The sequence below is a fragment of the Pseudorca crassidens genome, chromosome 1 (assembly GCF_039906515.1).
Source record: "Pseudorca crassidens isolate mPseCra1 chromosome 1, mPseCra1.hap1, whole genome shotgun sequence".
Taxonomy (NCBI): Eukaryota; Metazoa; Chordata; class Mammalia; order Artiodactyla; family Delphinidae; genus Pseudorca; species Pseudorca crassidens.
The window spans coordinates 183,168,935-183,193,193 of NC_090296.1; the positions used below are offsets into that span (position 1 = coordinate 183,168,935).

The 24,259-nt window shown below is 37.3% G+C and overlaps 1 protein-coding gene across 1 annotated transcript in view; it reads left to right on the forward strand.

The window, feature by feature from the left end:
• Positions 1 to 24,259, forward strand: part of MALRD1 (MAM and LDL receptor class A domain containing 1) — a 596,783-nt gene that overhangs the window by 358,774 nt on the left and 213,750 nt on the right. The window lies entirely within an intron of this gene.

Genomic DNA, 24,259 nt, shown 5'->3' on the forward strand with positions numbered 1-24,259 from the left:
AAAAGCCTTGCAGCTTCATGTCACCCTGAAGCACTTCCTTCTGTCATTCATGGGGGCCAGGATGCAATCAGCATAAGGACGACCATTCTAACAATGAACACAGTTTGACATAGGAACAGGATGAAAAGTAAGCGTGAAATGAGATGATTATGTCATGTGAATCATTTATGTTGGGCATTCATCTAACAGGGATGACATAAAAATATGGATGAAACCAATCACAGAAGAGACTGATGTACAGCCAAAAGAAAACAAGAAAAGCAATTTGTTTAGAATATACAGTCAGTTACATCAATTGAGCCAAGAGTTGGGAAATCTAGCTCATATTTCTGGAATGATGACAATTGTTCCTTAATGTAATCTTAACTGATTTCAACTCAAATAAAACTAAACAAAGAGACATCACTGACTGTCCTACACAGAAACATACATTATCATGAGGTTTGCCTCTTTACTTGGGACACTTCAAAAACCAGAGCTCAAGTCACTTTCAGTGCCACAATTAAAATATTACAGAAAGGTATTTGCTGCTTTTGTGAAATGGACAGTTCACCATAATCCACTTTTGTACTCAGAGACTGCCCCAATTGTGCTGGCTTTAAGTATTAACATTTGCTTTAAAAATCACATTAGTTCTTGCTCTCTGAGTCTTGAAATGGCCTTTATCCAAAAGTGATAAAATTCTGAGCTGAGTTTGCTTGGCAGCCAATACCAGCCACCAGATCAACATCAGGTACCAGAGAAGTCTGGGTCTCTAAAAGGATGGCTCATTAAAACTGAATGTCAAGAGATTCAAAGAAATACAATTTGAAACATAATGCAACAAAGGGTAAGAGGATAAGATTGGAACGGGGTGGGGGGGGGACCACTTTTCCAAAAAGCGTAGGAATGGTTGACCTGAATGATTTTCGCCTCTGTCTTCTTACATATTGTAGTTGTATATTTAATCACATCATTAAAAAAAAATGATTGGGGGCTATTTCCTCCCTATCTTTTCATCTGCCAGAGGGGCTTTGCAAGACAGTGGTGAGCTGCCCTTAAACAGCTAATGACAATGTGAAGTAAACACCAGCCATTTCAATTAGTCTTTAAAAATCAGTCTTGCCCCCCCCCCCACAACAGGCAGTAGAGTTGACAGGTGCGGAATTTGCCTCTGTGCCATCTTGCTGTTGGCTGCTATCCATGCCATAGTTGGAATCTGAATCTTGAACTTTCTGAGGAGAGCATCTGAGCTTCAGAGTTCCTATCAGCTGAAAAATAAATAAATAAGAAATTAGAGGACCCTCGAGATGGCAGAGGAGTAAGACGTGGAGATCACCTTCCTCCCCACAGATACACCAGAAATACATCTACACGTGGAACGGCTCCTACAGAACACCTACTGAACGCTGGCAGAAGACCTCAGACTTTCCAGAAGACAAGAAACTCCCCACATACCTGGGTAGGGAAAAGAAAAAAAGAATAAATAGAGACAAAAGGATAAGGACGGACCTGCACCAGTGGGAGGGTGCTGTGAAAGAGGAAAGGTTTCCACACACTAGGAAGCCCGTTCGTGGGCAGAGACTGCTGGTGGCAGAGGGGGGAAGCTTCGGGGCCGTGGAGTAGAGCGCAACAACAGGGGTGCGGGGGGCAAAGCGGAGAGATTCCCGCACAGGGGATCAGGGCCGACCGGCACTCACCAGTCCGAGAGGTTTGTCTGCTCACCCGCCGGGCAGGTGGGGGCTGAGAGCTAAGGCTCAGGCTTCAGAGGTCAGATCCCAGGGAGAGGACTGGGGTTGGCTGCATGAACACAGCCTGAAGGGTGCTACTGTGCCACAGCTAGCCGGGAGGGAGTCCAGGGAAAAGTCTGGAACTGCCTAAGAGGCAAGAGAATATTGTTTCCTGGTGCGCGAGGAGCGGGGATTAAGAGCGCTGCTAAAGGAGCTCCAGAGACAGGTGTGAGCTGCAGCTATCAGTGCGGACCCCAGAGATGGGCATGAGATGCTAAGGCTGCTGCTGCAGCCACCAAGAGGCCTGTGTTCAAGCACAGGTCACTATCCACACCTCCCCTCCCAGGAGCCTGTGCAGCCCACCACTGCCAGGGTCCCGTGATCCAGGGACAACTTCCCTGGCAGAACGCACGGTGCGCCTCAGGCTGGTGCAATGTCATGCCGCCTCTGCCGCCGCAGGCTCGCCCCACATCCGTACCCCTCCCTCCCTCTGGCCTGAGTGAGCCAGAGCCCCCTAATCAGTTGCTCCTTTAACCCTCTCCTGTCTGGGTGAAGAAGAGACGCCAGAGGGCGACCTACATGCAGAGGCAGGGCCAAATCCAAAGCTGAACTCCAGGAGCTGTGCAAACAGAGAGAAAGGGAATTTTCTCCGTGCAGCCTCAGAAGCAGCAGATTAAATCCCCACAGTCAACTTGATGTAGCCTGCGTCTGTGGAATACCTGAATAGACAACGAATCATACCAAAACTGAGGAGGTGGACTTTGGGAGCAACTGTAGACTTAGGGTTTGCTGTATGCGACTGACTAGCTTCTGATTTATATGTTTATCTTAGTTTAGTTTTTGGCACATGTTATCATTGGTGGATTTGTTTATTAGTTTGGTTGCTTTCTTTTTTTATTACTTAATTTTAATAATTATTTAAATTTTTTTATTTTAATAACTTTATTTTATTTTTCTTTCTTTCTTCTTTTTGTTCTCCCCTTTCTTCTGAGCTGTGAGCTGTGTGGCTGACAGGGCCTTGGTGCTCCAGCTGGGTGTCAGGCCTAAGCCTCTGAGGTGGGAGAGCCAAGTTCAGGACACTGGACTACCAGAGACTTCCTAGCCCCACATACTATCAATTGACTACAGCACTCACAGAGATCTCTGTCTCAGTGCTAAGACTGAGGTCCACTCAATGACCAGCAAGCTCCAGTGCTGAACATCCCATGCCAAATGACTAGCAAGGCAGGAACACAACCCCACCCATTAGCAGAGAGGCTGCCTAAAATCATATTAAGTTCATAGACACACCAAAACACACCACCAGACGTGATCCTGCCCACCAGAAAGAAAAGATCCAACTTCATCCACCAGAACACAGGCACTAGTCCCCTCCACCAGGATGCCTACACAACCCACTGAACCAACTTTACCCACTGGGGGCAGACACCAAAAACAACGGGAACTACGAACCTGTGGCCTGCAAAAAGGGGACCCCAAACACAGTGAGTTAAGCAAAATGAGAAGACAGAGAAATATGCAGCAGATGAAGGAGCAAGGTAAAAACCCACCAGACCAAACAAATGAAGAGGAAATAGGCAGTCTACCTGGAAAAGAATTCAGAGTAATGATAGCAAAGATGATCCAAAAGCCTGGAAATAGAATGGAGAAAATACAAGAAACGTTTAAAAAGGACCTGGAAGAACTAAACAGCAAACAAACAATGATGAACAACACAATAAATGAAATTTACATTTCTCTAGAAGGAATCAATGGCAGAATAACTGAGGTACAAGAACGGATAAGTGACCTGGAAGATAAAATAGTGGAAATAACAAGCACAGAGCAGAATAAAGAAAAAAGAATGAAAAGAGTTGAGGACAGTCTAGGAGACCTCTGAGACAACATTAAATGCAACAACATTTGAAATATAGCAGTCCCAGAAGAAGAAGAGAAAAAGAAACAGACTGAGAAAATATTTGAAAAAATTATAGTTGAGAACTTCCCTAATATGGGAAAGGAAATAGTCAATCAAGTCCAGGAAGCACAGAGAATCGCATACAGGATAAATCCAAGGAGAAACATGCCAAGACACATTAATCAAACTATCAAAAATTAAATACAAAGAAAAAATATTAAAAGCAGCAAGGGAAAGGAAACAAATAACATACAAGGGAATCCCCATAAGGTTAACAGCTGATCTTTCAGCAGAAACTCTGCAAGCCAGAAGAGAGTGGCAGGACATATTTAAAGTGATGAAAGGGAAAAACCTACAATCAAGGTTACTCTACGCAGCAAGGATCTCATTCAGATTCGATGGAGAAATCAAAAGCTTTACAGACAAGCAAAAGTTAAGAGAATTCAGCACCACCAAACCAGCTTTACAACAAGTGCTAAAGGAACTTCTCTAGGCAGGAAACACAAGAGAAGGTAAAGACCTACAAAAACAAACATGAAACAATTAAGAAAATGGTAATAAGAACATACATGTAATTAATTACCTTAAATGTAAATGGATTAAATCCTCCAACCAGAAGACATACACTGGCTGAATAATACAAAAACAAGACCCGTATATATGCTGTCTATAAGAGACCCACTTCAGACCTAGGGATGCATAAAGACTGAAAGTGAAGGGATGGAAAAAGATATTCCATGCAAAGGGAAATCAAAAGAAAGCTGGAGTAGCAATTCTCATATCATACAAAATAGACTTTAAATTAAGACTATTACAAGAGACAAAGAAGAACACTACATAATGATCAAGGGGTCAATCCAAGAAGAAGATATAACAACTGTAAATATTTATGCACCCAACAGAGGAGCACCTCAATATATACAGCAAATGCTAGCAGCCATAAAAGGGGAAAACGCGAATAACACAATAATTGTAGGGGACTTTAACACCGACTTTCACCAATGGACAGATCATCCAAAATGAAAATAACTAAGGAAACACAAGCTTTAAATGATACATTAAACAAGATGTTCTTAATTGATATCTGTAGGACATTCCATCCAAAACCAACAGAATACACTTTCTTCTCAAGTGCTCATGGAACATTCTCCAGGATAGATCATATCTTGAGTCACAAATCAAGCATTGGTAAACTTAAGCAAACTGAAATCATATCACTTAGTTTTTCCAACCACAACGCTATGACACTAGATGTCAATTTCAGGAAAAACACTATAAAAAAATATAAACCAAATGGAGGCTAACAATATGCTACTAAATAACCAAGAGATCACTGAAGAAATCAAAGAGGAAATCAAAAAATACCTAGAAACAAATGACAATGAAAACACAACAGCCCAAAACCTATGGGATGCAGCAAAAGCAGTTCTAAGAGGGAAGTTTATAGCAATACAATCCTACCTCAAGAAACAAGAAAAATCTCAAGTAGACAACCTAACCTTACGCCTAAAGCAATTAGAGAAAGAAGAACAACAAAAAAACCCCAAAGTTAGCAGAAGGAAAGAAATCATAAAGATCAGATCAGAAATAAATGAAAAAGAAATGAAGGAAACGATAGCAATGATCAATAAAACTAAAAGCTTGTTCTTTGAGAAGATAGATAAAATTGATAAACCATTAGCCAGACTCATCAAGAAAAAGAGATTTGAGAAGACTCAAATCAATAGAATTAGAAATGAAAAAGAAGTAACAACTGACACTGCAGAAATGCAAAGAATCATGAGAGATTACTACAAGCAACTATATGCCAGTAAAATGACCAACCTGGAAGAAATGGACAAATTCTTAGAAAAGCACAACCTTCCAAGACTGAACGAGGAAGAAATAGAAAATATAAACAGACCAATCACAAGCACTGAAATTGAGGCTGTGATTAAAAATCTTCCAACAAACCAAAGCCCAGGACCAGATGGCTTCACATGCAAATTCTATCAAACATTAGAGAGGAGCTAACACTTATCTTTCTCAAACTCTTCCAAAATATAGCAGAGGGAGGAACACTCCCAAACTCTTTCTACGAGGCCACCATCACCCTGATACCAAAACCAGACTAAGATGTCACAGAAAAGGAAAACTACAGGTCAGTATCACTGATGAACATCGATGCAAAAATCCTCAACAAAATACTAGCAAACAGAATTCAGCATCACATTAAAAGGATCATACACCATGATCAAGTGGGGTTTATCCCAGGAAGGCAAGGATTCTTCAATATATGCCAATCAACCATTACAATACACCATATTAACAAATTGAAGGTGAAAAACAATATGATAATCTCAACAGATGCAGAAAAAGCTTCTGACAAAATTCCATACCAATTTGTGATAAAAACTCTCCAGAAAGTAGGCATAGAGGGAGCTTACCTCAACATAAGAAAGGCAATATATGACAAAGCCACAGCCAACATCATTCTCAATGGTGAAAAGCTGAAACCATTTCCACTAAGATCAGGAAGAAGACAAGGTTGCCCACTCTCACCACTGTTATTCAACATAGTTTTGGAAGTCCTAGCTACAGCAATCAGAGAAGAAAAAGAAATAAAAGGAATCCAAATCAGAAAAGAAGTAAAACTGTCACTATTTGCAGATGACATGATACTATACATAGAGAATCCTAAAGATGCTACCAGAAAACTACTAGAGCTAATCAATGAATTTGGTAAAGTAGCAGAATACAGAATTAATGTACAGAAATCTTTTGCATGTCTTCACACTAATGATGAAAATCTGAAATAAATTAAGGAAACACTCCCTTTTACCATTGCAACAGAAAGAATAAATTACCTAGGAATAAACCTACCTAAGGAGACAAAAGACCTGTATGCAGAAAACTATAAGACACTGATGAAAGAAATTAAAGATGATACCAACAGATGGAGAGATATACCATGTTCTTGGATTGGAAGAATCAACAATGTGAACATGACTATATTACCCAAAGCAATCTACAGATTCAATGCAATCCCTATCAATCTACCAATAGCATTTTTCATAGAACTAGAACAAAATATTGCACAATTTGTATGGAAACACAAAAGACCCTAAACAGCCAAAGCAATCTTCAGGAATAGAAACTGAGCTGGAGGAATCAGGCTCCTGAACTTCAGACTATTACTACAAAGCTACAGTAATCAAGATAGTATGGTACTGGCACAAAAACAGAAATATAGATCAATGGAACAGGATAGAAAGGCAAGAGATAAACCCATGCACGTATGGTTACCTTTTCATTGGTAAAGGAGGCAAGAGTATACAATGGAGAAAAGACAGTCTCTTCAATAAGTGGTGCTGGGAAAACTGGACAGCTACATGTAAAAGAATGAAATTAGAACCCTCCCTAATACCATACACAAAAATAAACTCAAAATGGATTAAAGACCTAAATATAAGGCCAGACACTATAAAACTCTTAGAGGAAAACATAGGCGGAACACTCTATGACATAAATCACAGCAAGATCCTTTTTGACCCACCTCCTAGCGAAATGGAAATAAAAACAAAAGTAAACAAATGGGACCTAATGAACCTTACAAGCTTTTGCGCAGCAAAGGAAACCATAAACAAGATGAAAAGACACCCGTCAGAATGGCAGAGCATATTTGCAAACAAAGCAACTGACAAAACATTAATCTCTAAAATATAGAAGCAGCGTATGCAGCTCAATATCAAAGAAACACACAACCCAGTCCAAAAATGGTCAGAAGTCCTAAACAGACATTTCTCCAAAGAAGATATACAGATTGCCAACAAACACATGAAAAGATGCTCAACATCACTATGTTTAGAGAAACGCAAATCAAAACTACAATGAGGTATCACCTCACACTGGTCAGAATGGCCATCATCAAATAATCTAAAAACAGTAAATGCTGGAGTGGGTGTGGAGGAAAGGGAACCCTCTTGCGCTATTGGTGGGAATGTAAATTGATACAGCAACTATGGAGAACACTATGGGGGTTCCTTAAAAAACTAAAAATAGAACTACCATATGACCCAGCCCTCCCACTTCTGGGCATATACCCTGAGAAAACCATAATTCTAAAAGAGTCATGTACCACAATGTTCATTGCAGCACTATTTACAGTAGCCAGGACATGGAAGCAACCTAAGTGTCCATCGACAGATGAATGGATAAAGAAGATGTGGCACATATATACAATGGAATATTACTCAGCCTTAAAAAGAAATGAAATTGAGTTATTTGTAGTGAGGTGGATGGACGTAGAGTGTGTCATACAGAGTGAAGTACGTCAGAAAGAGAAAAACAAATACCATATGCTAACACATATATATGGAATCTAGGGGGGAAAAAAGGTTCTGAAGAACCTAGGGGCAGGACAGGAATAAGATGCAGACGTAGAAAATGGACTTGAGAACACGGGGAGGGGGAAGGGTAAGCTTGGATGAAGTGAGAGAATGGCATTGACATGTATACACTACCAAATGTAAAATAGATAGCTAGTGGGAAGCAGTCGCATAGCACAGGGAGATCAACTAGGTGCTTTGTGACCACAGAGAGGGATGGGGTAGGGAGGGTGGGAGGGAGACTCAAGAGAGAGGGGATATGGAGATATATGTATGTGTATAGGTGATTCACTTTGTTATACAGCAGCAACTAACACAACAATGTAAAGCAATTATACCCCAATCAAGATGTCAAGAAAAAAATCAGTCTTTTCCTTATTCTTAGCCTAATAGTAGAGGTTTGGCTGTTTATTTTGATTTTTACCTCAGCTTTTACTTCACCTGTTATTCATGATTTCTTCCTTCTTCCCTTTATTGTTAGTGCCTCCCCCTGTGGAAAGAAAGAATAGCTTCTAGTGACTCTCAAGAAATAGTAGCATTGAATAAGTTATGGTAGATATACATATGTGTGTGTGTATATACTCAGTATGGTGTTATGTGTATGTACATGTATATGTATACATACGTATCTACATGTGTTTATATATATATATATTTTTAAACTAGAGGTTGACAAGTGTGGAATCAGAAAAAGGGTGTGATTGTTGTTGGTGGGTTGTTGTGAACTGCAAGGGTGAATCAAAAAATGAATGATTCTGGGCTTCCCTGGTGGCGCAGTGGTTGAGAGTCCGCCTGCCAATGCAGGGGAAACGGGTTCGTGCCCGGTCCGGGAAGATCCCACATGCCGCAGAGCGGCTGGGCCCGTGAGCCATGGCCACTGGGCCTGTGCGTCCGGAGCCTGTGCTCCGCAACGGGAGAGGCCACAGCAGTGAAAGGCCCGTGTACTGCAAAAAAAAAAAAAAAGAATGATTCTGCGCCTTTTCTGTCTATTGTGTAAGAAGTGCTCCATACATTGTCCTGAGTTGCTTAGAACTGGAGAGGGAAATAAGAGGGAAAAGACCTTCAGTGGGTATTTGGCTCTACTTCTTGAGAGGACAGATGGATTTTATGTGGAGACTCTGTGGTCCTGGGCATTGTGGAGTGGGATGATTGCAGAGAAACTGTTTGTCCTTAGAGTCTCCTTTGAGCCACAAGCTACCAGCCCATTCATTAGTCTCCCCTCCCCACCAAATCCTAGGGCACTAATCTAATTCTTGAGTATGAAGATGTATATATATATATTTTTTTTCTTATTTTTATTTTTCTTCATCTCACTCCCAAAACATCTCACTGGAAATAAATAGGGTGAGAGATGTTACTGTTTAAACAATTATGATTTATATTTTAAAAATATATTTTTAATTTACTATAGATCTTAATAATAAAATATTCATGTATGAACATATATTGGTAAAATGTGAATGTCTTCTATGTCAGACATTGTGTTAGATGCTTCAAGCACTTGATCTCCAGTCCTTACAAAAGACTGCAAGGTTAATATGATAGTTTTCAGATGAGGAAAATGAGGCTCGTAGTGGTTGAAAAACATACCTAATTAGTACAGATCTGGGTTATTTCCATTATACTCCATTGTGCTCAGAATAAAGTAAGTATAGATAAGTCAAGTTTGAAAATAGTGAGAGATTTTAATTCATTTATCACTTACCATGTGGTTTAAGGGATAGGAAATACCTAGAGAAAGCAGCACTGTCCTCCCATCGAAACGTCATTCTTGGAAGTTGTGACATTGTTTACTGCTAAGCCCACAAGCAGTTTTGGAATACTTCTTTTCATAGATGAGAGGAAATTCTAGCCCCTCAAATCTATGGATAGAACTTTATGTTTTTTTCATCCTTTTAAATATGTTCTCCCTTTTCTAATTAACCCCCTCTTTTAGATCGTGTGTGTGTTTGCAGCTTCTTTTTACTAACAGGTGTGACTACGAGGAATATCTGCGGCCAACGTCTAGGTCAGTGTACTAGGATTTGCCCAATTTTTACCGCATGAGTTTTCCCTTAACCACGTTTTTATCACTTAGTTTCATCTTGTTATACTCTAGTATCCCCACCTTTCATCCTTGGAACAAGGACACGAATAAATAAATGCGATAATTATTTCTTATTGTCCTTAGTAAACGTCTTACCATTTATTGCTGAGTAATTAATCCGCCATTCATAGGCATTTGGGTCTCGGTACTATTGTCTGAGGCTTCAAGGGACATGCACAGCTCTTTATATTAAACCTTAATGAGCATGTCTCTCATATTTTTTATATGCATAATAAATTGAAAGGCTAAACCAAATTAAACTTTCATTTTTTAGTTCTTACCCTGGCATTTCAGCAGTTAAAATGTCCAGATAATAAATTGTAGACTGAGTGTTGTTATTACCTTTTATTTATTTATTTTTTTGTGTGGTACGCGGGCCTCTCACTGTTGTGGCCTCTCCCGTTGCAGACCACAGGCTCAGTGGCCATGGCTCACGGGCCTAGCTGCTCCGCGGCATGTGGGATCTTCCCGGACCAGGGCACAAACCCGTGTCCCCTGCATCGGCAGGCGGACTCTCAACCACTGCGCCACCAGGGAAGCCCTGTTATTACCTTTTTAAAGAGAAATATTCCATTTGGCTTCGCAGAGGCTTAAACCATACGGCATTAGGCCTCTTGTTAGCGTGGCTTTCCTGTTCCAGGTAGCAGGTGGTGGCATGAGCATTAGATTCAGACAAGTCTGAGTCCAACCTCTGCTCTATCCTTACATTTCTTGGTATGTGTTCTCAGTCTCAAGAGTCCTAAGTACTCTGAGCCTCAGTTTTCTTATTTATAAAATGGATTCATAATAGGTACTTTTCAGGATTGTTATGAGCATCATAGAGACTGTACCTAAGACCCCAGTGTAATTGTAGCTCCTATATTAGTATTATTATAATTTATATGCAGTACATACGCGTGAAAGCCAAAGAGGATCAGTTATTTTATGATTTATTGAGCATCTTCTATATAAGACAAATTGTACTAGGCATCTTTGATAGAGGAACACAGAGAAATAAGACATGGAATTTCCCATGAATGAGTTCATCCCCAAAAGATACATATGTATACTACATAGACCCATACACATACATGTGCAAGATGGCCACATATCAAATCACATACAATAACTTCCTGAAGTAGAAACATCAGGAGCTCACCACCTGTCGAGAAGCTCCAACCAGTGTCAACTGTTCTAGGTCAATGTCCCCCCCTTGTGGACAGAATAAAGAACAGTTTGACCTAATAGCACTTTCCATTACTACCTTCAGTCTTCTTCAGGTAGGGAGAGAGAACCTTTGGGAGATGAAGTGCTGGTGATTAGGAGGTGAGTGGATGGACAGTCTCTAAAAATTTTACCTACTTTTCACTACATGCTACATTTTTTGTTAATTTCCTCAAAGGTATTCCTTCTTTATAAAGCACAAGCAATATGTTTACCTGCTTCCAGCAACACCTTGGAAAACATTTCTTTACTTGAAATTGCTCTAATTCTGAATTCTTTAACTCTGAAATACTAATCTCTGAATACTACCTTTTGTTACTTTATTTCTCAAATTACTAATCATTATCTTCTATCTCATGGTGACCCCCAATCCTCCTTATTCTCTTAATCTCTGCCTCTTCTTTGTCATGGTCACAGCCATCATCCCCATCGTAAGAGCTATCATTTCCCGTGTGGTAGATGATCTTCAAAATCCTTTACATACTCTTTTAATCATCACAGCCCTATGAATTAGATGCTACCGGTTCACACACTACCCTACCTATAAATTCAAAATATAAAAAGCTCTGAAATTTTTTAAAAAACGTTTTAACTCACTCAACATGAAAACCTGATACAAACTGACATGAGGCTATTGGTAGTCTTTATTTATCCCATTGAATGTAAATAGTCATATATTTTACTTCCAAAGTATTCATATATTTTATTAGGGAATTGATAGTATAAACTTGCTGGATATACACCTAAAATATAGTATGTGAACCATAATATCTGCCCAAATTTTGAAAAATTCTGAATTAAAAAATCTCATTTTTTGTCATAGAGGTTTGAAATAAAGGGTTGTGAATGAGTTTTGCTGTCATCTCCATTTCACAGCTAAGGAAACAGAGGCTGGAATAAATTGAGTGATTGCCCAAAGTCACCCACTAGTAAGTGACACAGCTAAGATTCAGAGTCACTGTGTATGAAAAGGCTGATTTCTAAGCATGTGCCTTCTTCTGACAAATGCTGTAGCCCTAAGTTTTCTCAGCTCTGCTTTACACACTTTACATCCACATTTTCCACAATCTTTATCTGATTTCTAGTTTTTGCTTTTGGACTACTGAGAAAGCTGTGTATTATATCAGTTCCATTAGGAATTTGATTTCCAATTTCAACTAGATCTTCAGTGCAGCCCCATATGTCTCCCATTCATTCCATAGAAATATCTACTCTTAGAGCCCTCAGCCTTTGCTCCCCACATTTCATACCTTCTTGATGACACCTGCCCTATCCCAGTCTACTTATATATTGCATCCATTTCTTTCCTCCATCGCTCCAGGATTAGTTGCCATGAATCCATCCTGCCCAGGGTCTTCAGCTCTTTCTACTAAAGAGCAGATCTTTCTAAAGCAGATCTGGTCAGGTTACTCCCGTATTTAAAAATTGTAGGGAATTCCCTGGTGGTCCAGTTGTTGGGATTTGGCACTCTCACTGCTGGGCCCCAGGCTTGATCCCTAGTTAGAGAACTTTAAAAAAAAAAATTTTAGGCGGCTTTCCATTGGCTATAGGATTGAGCTCTTAAACCCTCACAAAGGAATTAAAGACACTTTCCATTGTATGGTCTTGGTCTCTATGTCTGAGTCTTACATCCTCAGTCTTTAACATACTTTTGATATTCTAACCATATCAGACTATTCAGGGTTCCCCAAATATTCCAGTACTTCCATATCCCACTGTCTGCAGTCATGTGATTTTCTTTACTTGGAATGTCCTCATATACTTTATGTACTTGGTGATATTCTGTTTGGTTTCAAAGCCCAGTTCAAATGCTATACTCTTTTTCACACCTTCCTAATTTCACACAGGTCCTTCAGTTTACTGAAACCCCACCAAAGTACTATATTATTTTTCTGTAATATAATAGGATTTGCTCACATTCAAGTTAAATAGTTGCATGGTGGTTTTGTTTCCATTTATTTGTGAGTCCCTTAAATCATAACAGCTTCTTACTTTTCTTCTTGACACCCGTGTCAATTAATGGCCTATACAAGAACCTAATAATAATTGACTTAAATTAAAATTCAACATTCATGTGAATCATAGATATTCATTTCTTTCATTACTTGCAATAGGGAATATTAAAATGTAGTGAGCAAGTTAAACATGTCTACTTTGAGATTATTTAAAACAAGCTGAATATTAGGTTGTGTTTCTATCATTATAACATTTTATCAGCAAATAGAAGGGTGTCTAACCTAGACTTGATACTCAGTATACGGGTTAAGTAAGTAGAAAAATGATAAATTCATTTTATCATGTTGGGGTTCTAATCTGTAATTAATAAACCTTTGTTTATCCTACTTAATTCCTATCCCGTGTGAATTGATGACTAGACTTATTCTTTTGTTATTAATTTAATTCTCATACTAATATTATCTTTTCATCTTTATGCTCAGATTTTAGGTTTGTAATCCTTTATTCAATTTACTTTTTATTTCGTTAATATATTTTCAGAGTAAAAGTGTGGATATATTTGACTTTGTTAAATACCAAACAGCATTCCTGTTTTGGTGAATCCAATGATTTATGCAAGTCAGACATTCTCATTCTTTATACACACATAATATATATTTTTCTGTGTAGTAATACCTTTATACCTATAATTTTGTGCCTACTATTTACTATTTTAAATTGGGAATTTTATTTTTTAAGTACTCTACTGAAAGACCATTATTCACATTGTATAAACACTGTATACCAGTGTCCCTTTTGGAAGAAAACTTTGCACAAGGATCTTACCTTGAGGTTTGTCATTGCTCTGTACACATTTGCTGTTTCACACACATATGTTTGTTTTATTCTCTCTCTCATTATTCCCCACCCCTGGAGGAAGACAGTGAGCTGAGTTATGTCCAATAATTTTGTCATAAAATGCTGTTCTGTTTGCATCGAGTGGTTATCAGCCCTCATGAATGGCAGCATGCCATACAATCATTCATGACTGACATTCTGTTCCAGACCTTGCTGCCACCTCTTATTATTCTTCCTGCCAGATGCTTCCTAAATACTCCTCATTTTTTATTTTTTCCCATTATTCTTCTATGTTCAACCATATGAATGTTTTTCTCCTTCAGGAACCAAAGGTAGTGTGAAAGACAGTAGAAACAAGCCATCAACCACTAAGTAGGAAATCACCTTGAATATCATAGATTGGGAAGTTTTACTGGGTTAGCGAGCCCTTTCTTTAAAGTGAGTAAAGACCTCGCAAGACTCATTCTGAATGTAACTTTGTCAGAACAATCAGCTCCACAGCCTATTTCTTATTATAAATAATTCTTACTCCTTTTTGTGTCAACTAAGATTTAAAGCAATTACAGTTTATGTCTGAGGAAATTACCTCTATGAATATAGTAACTCACTGTTTAGAGAACATACCTGTTAGTGGATTTTTAAATGTTTGTTATGACAAGGTATTCAATTTAAACACATTAAAACTAGTTTTTACCTATATCAGAGAAAGAATCAGAAATCCAGTAGAATTTTTATAAAGAAGGCTATTTTCAGCCAGGACTAACAGTTCCACGCAACATCTTAATTCCCCAGTTTGAATTAAGTATGTATTCATTGATTAAACAAATGCTTTTATAGTGCCTACACGGTGCCAAAGGCATGGGAGATGCAGAGGTTAATAAGATGGAGAAAGCTTTTGTCCTCATGGACTTTAACTTGTAGTGGTGAAGACAGACAATGAAGAATTATTGAAATAATTAAAACACGAGATGATACTGGAAAATGAGAGGTAAAAGTGCCATAAACATTAAAGCAGGGTGATGCCATATGCGTGAGAATGGAACCCACCCTGAAGGTCCTGGGAAGGCTTCTCCAAGGTGACATTTGAAGGGAAAAAGATAATCACTCATACTGGGAAATATATATATCAAATTTGTGTATGTGTATGAATGAAAGAGAAACTAAACTTTCCATCTTGTACAGCGTAAATGATGTTATGATTCTGTACTTGGAAACCCTGGAAAACAGAAAGATTGGAATGGTAAGAAAAAAACAAAAAAACAAAAAACGGTGATTGTAAGAAATTATACAACTGCAGCTTTATTGATCTCTGTGCTTTGCATTAAACTGCGTACCTTGCCTAAGACCCCCATATTGGTTGCCTAAAATTTTAAAGAAAACTATCAAGAAATAAATGTTTTAAATTTAAAGGAGCATTATTCTAGGAAAACATGAGGACATACTGTTTAAAATGTTTTCAGCGAATGTACGTCTAAAACCACACGTGTCTGTTCAGTGAGCATATTAGTCAAAACTTCAAAATCATTCTGTCAGAGCAGAAAACCTCCTGTAAGCACAAGAGCCACTGACCACAGATTTTACTCCCAGAAAAATAGCTGTTTGCAAGATATTTCTGTGGAAGAGATTTGATGCACATTTAAAATAGCCTGGACTTGATTTCATTCTATTTTTGAAAATTCAAAATAGGATTAAACTATATATAAACTTTAAATATTTGAAAATGTTTGGAGGTTTAAAGACTATAAATTTCTAGTATTTACTTTTTCAAATACTTAATATTTAGATGATTTAAAGAATTATCAATATTTATCTGCTAGATACAGATATTATACTAAATTCTAGCCACTCCTTTCCATTTCTTAAAAGATATTTAAAAAATATTTTATTATGGCAATGAAGGGTTTTAGTACCATGTGGCATCATTAATCAATATTTTAGTCTTATCTAGAGGCAGAAGACAAAATTTGGTTGCTATACCAGTGATTAGGACCAAACATGTATTAAATGACTTTGGTTCAGAATGATTCCTGTACGACATTGCATCTTTTTTATGTGCTTAATGTTTTGTGAGCATTATGTTTATTTAAAAGTATTTTAAATTTTTTAAAAGTTGATGAAATTTCAAAAAAATTGATAGCAAAAATAATTCATGAACATGCCAAACACAAAAAGAAAGTTTTATTTAAGTGGAATATTTGGAAGCTGTGCTCTATTATCTTAAAAATGAGTAGAGATCAAATAGTTCTTATAGTTCTTACTTTTTCTGACTTTCTCAAATTTGACTTGATAATTTTTAGTTACTCGTGGAAATTACACTATATATTTTTATATAGATATATACATTTATATATTTTAAAATGACATTTATTTAAATGTTTTATTTTAGAATAGTTTTAGATTCATGTAATTGTTTCAAAGATTGCGCAGAGAGTTCCTGTATACCCCACACCCAAGTTCCCCCTATTATTAATATCTTACATTATTAAGATGACACGTTTGTCACAATTAATGAACCAGTGTAATACATTATTAGTGACTGAAGTCCATACTTTATTCAGATCTTCTATTTTTCCTTAATACCATTTTTCTGTTGCAATAGACGTGAGTCTTAGCCTCAATGACCTTGTTTCATACATTTGTAATACATTTATATAGTTTGGTCACATTTTGCCTTCCTTCCTGGGATATTGCAACCTCCTAAAGATTTTTTTTTAATTGCATACATTAAGGTTACTTTCTTACTGTAAAATTCTGTGGGTTTTGACAAATGCTCGGTGTCTCACATTTACCATTATAATGCTCTACAGAAAAGTTTCATGGCCTTAAAAGATCCCCCGTGCTTTACTATTCAATTCCCTTCACACACCCTGAATCACTGGCGGCCACTGATATGTTTACCATCTCTTAGTTCTGGCTTTTCCAGAATGTCATGACAATTTTCATGGCAGTGGTATTCTAGAGGAGTATATCAGAGTGAATATAATGATCCTTCTAACATTAGAGGTGCTATGAATATTGGCAAAGGGAGTGTGACTTGTTCTAGACCTTTCCACAGCAGGAATAAATGACAAGCCCCTCAAAAGGACAAGAACACAGTTTTTATGCTTTTACCTTTGTAGTTAACACAGATCTGTTGGCTTAGGTGTAGGTTCTAGGATCACCATTTTTGTTTAGCCTTTGTTTTCTTTTGCTTCTGCTTTGTTTTCCTCAGAAGCCTGAAAATTTTGTTCCACTGTTTTCTATACTTAGTATTTTAGTTGAGAGGACCCTGATTACCAATATAATTCTCATTTTTTGTAAGTCAACTACTTCCTATTTCTGGAAGTTTGAGACATTTTCTTTTAAACTCTGAGTTTAGAGATTTCACCAGGAAGTGCCTTGATCTTAAAACCTTGAGCTGTTCCTATCTCAGAAATTTCGTTTATGGTTCTTTCTGATTATTGCTTCTCCAAAATCTATTCTCTCTTTTTTCCTGGAACTCTTGCATTCAAATGTGGACTTTCTAAATCTACTCACATCTCTTATCTTTTCACTCATAATGTTTAATTCTTTTTATTTTTGCATTTAGCATTTTTGCATTTGTTAATAATAAATATTATTACAGTATAATACCAACAACTAATGTAGGTTCTCTGTTAACATTACTTATTTTAATCCTCACAGCAATGCTGTGAGGTAAACACATTTACTCTCCATTTTATAGGTGAAATAACTGCTAGTAGGGGCAGAGCTCAGGTTTCAACCTGACTGTCTGACTTCAGAGCCTGGAGGCACATCAGTAGGACGCATACTGTATTTTGAGATAATAATTCCATTTCATCTTTCATATCTCATATCTGGCTTCTAGAAGTTTCAATCCTAGTTCAGTTTTTTTCTGAAATCAATTATTTTTTAATATCCCTCAATCCTTCATGTTCTCAAATTACCCATTCCAACTACTTCTTAAACTTCCTTAAGATTTCTGGTAGTTTCTTTTTAAAAAAACAGAACAAAACTATTTTTTAAAGAACAATTTTAGGTTTACAACAAATGAGATTTCCCATCTACTCCCTGTCTCCCTCATGATCAACATCACTCACCAAAATGGTACATTTTTTTTTTTTTACTAAGTATATTAAACCTACTTGGATACGTCATCATCACCCAAAGTCCATTACTTTAGGGTTCACTCTTGGTGGTGTACATTCTATGGGTATGGACAAAAGTATATAGTGGTATATGTAATACCATGCTGAATATTTTCACTGTCCTAAAAATCCTATGTGCTTTGTCTCTTCATCTCTTCTCCCCCTCCTCCTGGTGACCACTGATCCTTTTACTGTCTGCATGATTTTGCCTTTCCTACAATAGTTGAAATCATATCGTATGTAGCTTTTCCAGATTGGCATTTTTCACTTAGTAATATGCATTTACGTTTCCTCCATGGCTTGATGGCTCATTTCGTTTTAGCACTGAAAAAAAAATCCCATTGTAAGAATGCACCATGTAGGTGAATTTATTTATCCATTCACCTACTGAAGGACATCTTGGTTTCTTCTGAGTTTTGACGATTCTGAATAAAGTTGCTATAAACATCCATGTACAAGTTTTTGTATGGAAATAAGTTTGCAATCTTTGGATAAATACCCAGGAGTGAGATTGCTGGATCATATGATAAGAGTATGACTAGTTTTGTAAGAAGCTGCCAAAATGTCTTCCAAAGTAGCTCTACTATTTGGCTTTTGGCATTTCCACTAGCAATCTGAGAATTCCTGTTGCTGTACTTCCTTACCAGCGTTTGGTGTTGTCAGTGATCTGGATTTTGGCCTTTCTCCTCTGTGCAGTAGTATATCATTACTGTTTCAATTTGCTTTTCTCTAATGACATATAATGTGGGGCATCCTTTTATATGTGTATTTGCTATATCATCCTTGGTGGGGTATCTGTTAAGGTCTTCGCCCTATTTTTAAATCAGGTTGTTTGTTTTATTTTTGAGTTTTAGGCGTTTTTGTGTATTTTGGATAACAGTCTTTCTCAGAAATATTTTTTACAAATATTTTCCCCCAGTTTGTGACTTGTCTCTAATTCTTTTGATTTTACCTTTCACAGGCTAGAAGTTTCTAATTTTAATGAACTCCAGTTTAACAATTATTTTTTTCATAGATCATGTCCTTGGTGTTTTGTTGTATCTTAAAAGGCATCATTATCCAAGAAATTAGAACATTCTCTAGCACCATATACAAAAATAAACTCAAAAGAGATTAAAGACCTAAATGCAAGACCGAATACTATAAAACTAGAGGAAAACTAGGCAGAACACTCTTTGACATAAATCACAGCAATATTTTTTTGGATCCGTCTCCTAGAATAAGGAAAATAAAAACAAAAATAAACAAATGGGACCGAATTAAACTTAAAAGCTTTTGCCCAGCAGAGGAAACCTTGCACAAAGCCTTTTAAAACTCTGATTCCATCTGTTTTTAAAATTCTGCTTTAGATGTTATATGTTCTTCAGTTTATTCTCATCCTCTAGTAGATATTTGGCCTCTTAGAGTCCAGTTACTTTGGCCTGTGAACTCTTGCATCTATAGTAATGTGAGGTGCTCTCCGGTGATTTAGGAAAAAGCAGAATACCAGCCCTTTGCCTGTGTCCATCCAGGTGAATTTAAGGAAATGTGAATGAAGGGTGAGCCTTACAGCAGAGAGACCTAAGTACCACAAAACAACTATTGATCACTTCCATTAGTTTCCACTGGGCAGCATCTCTTCTCCTATCATCATTTGAACCTTTAAATATTGGAAGCAGAAGTGTAGGTGGCAAACTCTGTAGATTGTAATTCACATCCCTAAGAATTTTAAGGGGAATTGTGTAGGAAGAGTGGACTTAACACCTCTTCATTTGAGCAAGGTTTTTAACTGCTTTGATACCTCACAAATTACAGCCTGAAGTTGAATTACTGTTTTCTGAAGAGTCTGGCAATCATTGTTCCAAGCAAGGAGGAAGGAAAACATGACCATACAGGAGCTCTCGACTACAACCTACACTCTTATTGCTATTTTCAGCCCCCTTCTTCCCCAGACTGCTGCAAACCACCACCATCACCACCCCCACTATTCGACACCCGTGTTCAAGACAACGTATAGCCTTCCCAGGTGTTTCTCAGTTTTTGTCTCTTTCTTCCTTTCTTCCTTCTTTTCTTCCTTCCTCCCTCCTTCCCTCCCTCCCTCCCTCCCTCCCTTCCTTCCTTCCCTCCTTCCTTCCTTCCCCCCTTTCTTTTCCTTTTACTGTTCCCCAAATCCATCCTTCCCAATAGATTCCGTAGTTTTTCAGGATTGATAGTGGGTGATGGAGCCACCAGCCATGGTTAGCTCACCATCCTGACAATATGATTGTTTCTTTGTATTATCAGTAGTCAGAAAACAGTAATGGAGAAGTATCACCATTATAACACACACTGTAATATATCTAGAGATAAATTTATAATAAGTGTTAAGCTATTTATATTAAAGACTCTAAAATTTTAGTTAGTAGCATGAAAAGAGACCTAAACAAGTTGAAACATAAATGATATCTCAGGATAAAATAATTTGATATTTAAATATTTCAGTTATGCATTAAATTATTCTAAGATTCATTTGGGAGAGTGAATGTATGAGAAAACCAAAAGAATAAAAAAAAATTTTGAGGATAAAAATGTGACCTATTAAATTTTAATGTTAAGGTTTAACCAACTCAAGTGTAGAAAGCTTAACTCCCTTTACATGTCTTTATTCTCACCCACTTATAATATTTATGTCTTAATTATTTCCTTTATATACATTTAGAATCATATTAGACAGTGTTTTAATTTTTTCTTAACCAATCAAACATAACTTAGAAATTAAAGAGGATAAGGAAATTTTATTGTATTTACTAATATCTTTGCTATTTTTTCTTCCTTCCTGGTGTTCCAAGATTTCTTTTTTTTATCATTTTCTTTCTGTTTAAAATGTTCCTTTAGCCATTCATTTAGGGTAGGTCTAAAGGTGATGTATTCTTTTAGTTTTCCTTCATTTAAAAAAAAAAAACTTGGGAGGAGAGGTCTTGGGGCCCTTGGGGCATGATATAGGTGAAAGTCTAGGCTGTCTGGTCAGCCTTTGCTATTGGGAGTGGGGGTCAGATAGTAATTTTTCTATGGTATTTGGCTGTTGTAGAGCTATTATTATCTAAATATTTTCATTCTCGCTGGACTTCCCCTTTCCTGGTCCCTTGGCTAAAGAAAGTAGTCTGCTCACGTTTCATTTCCAGGTTGTCAGATTTTCGTGTCAATTTTGGAATATATGATGCAAAAGGAAAAGCTAGGAAACACCACCTTGTGCTCCCTTGAGTCCCAAGGTCCCTAGCTAATCTGCCTTCTCTCCACTTTTCAGAGTCTTCTTCTGTTTATACATAATTATATATGATCTCTGGGGGTTTTAGTTGTTCATAGCAGGAGGAATATAGAAAAGGAAGTCCACTCAAATCTTCCCAGAAGAAGAAAATCTAGTGGCTTAATAAGTATGACATTGATGGAGGAATAGAAATCAGAAATTCACCTAGAAACTGTAGAAACAGGTTCAAAATATGTTAAAGGTGTCAGTGGAGGAAAGAGTTTTGATCAATTGGTTTTAGAAATATTGGTTCATAATTTGGGGCTAATTTATATCTTTACCTCAAACATATGAAACAAATTCCAAGTGGCTATACTCCATTAATACATATCTATAACTTGAAGTGGCTCTATCTTTTTAGCATTCCTTACTGCCTTTCTTTACATAACCCAAAGGGAATGAGACTGGCATAAAGCAGGAAGACAAGCATATTGCCAAAACAAATATGCAATACATAAGGTAAATCATCGATATGCATAATACTTTCGGGAAATAAATTCAAAGTTGTGTAAAATGTTGAATTGTAAGAAGAAAGTATTTTTTCAATTTCTATAACTTAACCATTATCGTATTAGTGTCTATTTTTTACAGTTATTAGTGTGTTTACTCACTTTTCAAATGTTTACTGCCTTGGGTTCTTGAACGTAACAACCACATGAACGCAACAACCACATGAACGCCATAAATGTATCCTTGGGCAGTAGCAAAGTCATGATTGGAATTGAGAGATTTTTCTCTTAAAGTATTTAGAAAGAATTGTTATCAGAATTTTAACTAAATAAAGCAACAGTGTGTGCAGAACAACAATTGGGGGAATGGATATATAACCACTTCTTTAAAAGTTGCTCTGTTTTATGTTTCTATAGTAATTTTATGGTAATTTACTTTTATGACTCACCTCTATTAAATGATTACCATCACAGGGTAGGCTTCCTCTCTTTTCACCTTCTTATTCCTGGTGTCTAACGTAGTATATGGCAACTGTGTGAGCATCAAATATTTGCTGAATAAGTGATGAAAAGGACTGGCTGGATAAGTCAATAAATAAATAAATCTCCATTGCACATTTGGATTAATACTTTTGATAGTCGTGGGAATATGATTTGGTATGTTATATCCAGAGTTGAATGAGAGCAAATATGTTAGAGTGATATATTATAATAACCCATCATTAGGTTGATCCATGGTTGGTTTTCTTAAAGACTTAACCCTCATTTTTTTCCTACCACATAAAATGACAATGAGTATATTATTTAAATCTCATTTATTAGAAAGCCAGGTGTCAGATTTAAGAAATGGTTTGTATTTTATTGGTTAAAGTGATCACACAACCTTCTTTGTTGAAAACCCTTTTGGGGATTGGCATAGTGTATGAGTTGCTGAAACCGACTAATAGGAAAAATTAGCAAAGTGAATTAAGTTTGTTAATTAAAACAGACTTTTATCTATGCCTGTTATATTGCTAAGTGTTAGATGCCCTCTACTTTAATCTTTAATTTAACTAATAATTCCTTTGGTTCCAAATCACTAAGACATCACTGACAGTCAAAGACTAACGCTGAAAAAGCTTCTCTTCCTTAGTCATTAAACAGATACGAAATTCCATTAAGAAGGTGTGACTTTCCCATCCCCTTCAGTGAAGAAGCTACGTGTGTCTCTGGGTGTAAAAATGTGTTGGTTGTTTTGGGGAGGATGTTGAAAGCTCTGTCTATGCACTGTTAGCTGTTTTGCAAAGTTAGTTTTAGAGTAACGGATACAGAGTTCTACTTTCTCTCTGTTATTCTACAGAAGAGCTGCTTGATTGATCTGTCTCTCCTTTAACAGAACAAGGTGTCAGCCACATTTATTAACATTAGTTCCCCTAAAGCATGGGTCTATGAATGTGTAACTCTTTTAGATGCCCTCTTCAAGCATTTCTCTTTTTTCTTTAGTGTACATTTTTTTAGAAATCCGTAAATCATGTATATCACAGTTGTGTGCTATAAATCAGTTGGAACATCTTGCTTGCTTTTCTAGATGCCGTTCCATTAAATATTCTCTTCTATTCCACTGTTTTGATTATAAGCTTCAGTGACAAAGTTTACTTGTGAATTCATCATGAAAACACAATACCGGACCCTGAAATATTAATTTTGGGGGCGTAACCATAAACATAATTCTATATATTTTTTCTCTTTCTTTCCTATATATCCATCATCATGATGTGTTAACCTCTAATTCCCAATAAGGACTATGCCCAGAATAGCAAAGAGCAACACATACAGTCTAAGCCTTGTCCTTGTGCTCGACTGACTTATATTCTGGTTTACTCTTGGTCTCATTTTTTTGTGTCATTAGGGTTATGCTACATGTCATGTCATACCATGTCATGTCATGTTATACCAGGATTGTTCATATATTAGGATATTGTACTGCTAGCAGACCAACCTTACACATTCAGAGTGTTACTGACCCAGGTTCTTGCACTCTTTAATCAATAGAAATTGAGAAGAGGTCAGACAAGAAATTCAGGCAAGGCTTTATTGGGACTCATGCTACAGCACAAGCGAGTGAAAACGAGTGCCAGGTTCCCTTGCTCGCTCCCTGAGGCGGGGGGGTGGTGGGGGAGGGGGTCCCTTAAATGGCGTGAGGGTATGGGGTCGGGCTGGAGGAATGGCTTAGGTGGTCTGCCCACCCCCTTGGTGGTGCTGTGCGCAGGAATCATGCACAGTCCCCTGCTTTTTGCTTCTGGCACCTCAGAAGTGGCAGTTGGGTTTCAGTCGTCTTGTATCTTATTGTTCATAATTTGCCCCAACTGTGCATGCATGCGTCCCTT